The following is a 683-nucleotide window of genomic DNA, read 5'->3' on the forward strand; positions in this document are numbered from 1 at the left end:
GTAGTATAGCATAGGACATTGTTCCTCCTGCTTTTCAAGAACCCCCAGGATCTATTGGGGAGGTGACAGACAAACTCCACTGCTGTTCTCGCCAACTTATATATATATATATATATATAATATATATATATATATATATATATATATATAATATATATATTATATAGAACTGGCCTTGGTTTCAAAATTATTATATATTTTATATACTATATACCTTTTTTGTAGAACTGGCCTGGTTTCATAATTACAATTATCATACTGTGAATAAGAAATGCAGTTGCTATAATTAGTGAAGTACTGCATAGATGTATTAGTACTTATTAGTACTACTCTATTGTTTTTTTTTTTTCAAGTTTCCATAACACCTGGGGAAGATGGGGTCTTCAGCTGCTGGATTTATCAGTGTTGTTCGCTCATTGCCTTTGTGCTTTATTAGAGAACCGTAATTCTTCTCATAAAACATGCAGCCTCTATATAACACCTCCCGCTGTGTATAACATGCACGGCAGATGAGCCTTGAGTTTCACCACATGTATAATATACTACCCTGTGAAAAACACCACATGTTTACTCTGCATGGAATACTAGAACCCCAGTATATTGCTCTCACTCTATAGCAAGCACAAATTCTCCTGAAAGTCATTGCGAGCAATATGAAAACGACAGTACATTATCTGTCCATT

This window comes from Polyodon spathula, chromosome 19 (genome assembly GCF_017654505.1).
Source record: "Polyodon spathula isolate WHYD16114869_AA chromosome 19, ASM1765450v1, whole genome shotgun sequence".
Lineage (NCBI taxonomy): Eukaryota > Metazoa > Chordata > Actinopteri > Acipenseriformes > Polyodontidae > Polyodon > Polyodon spathula.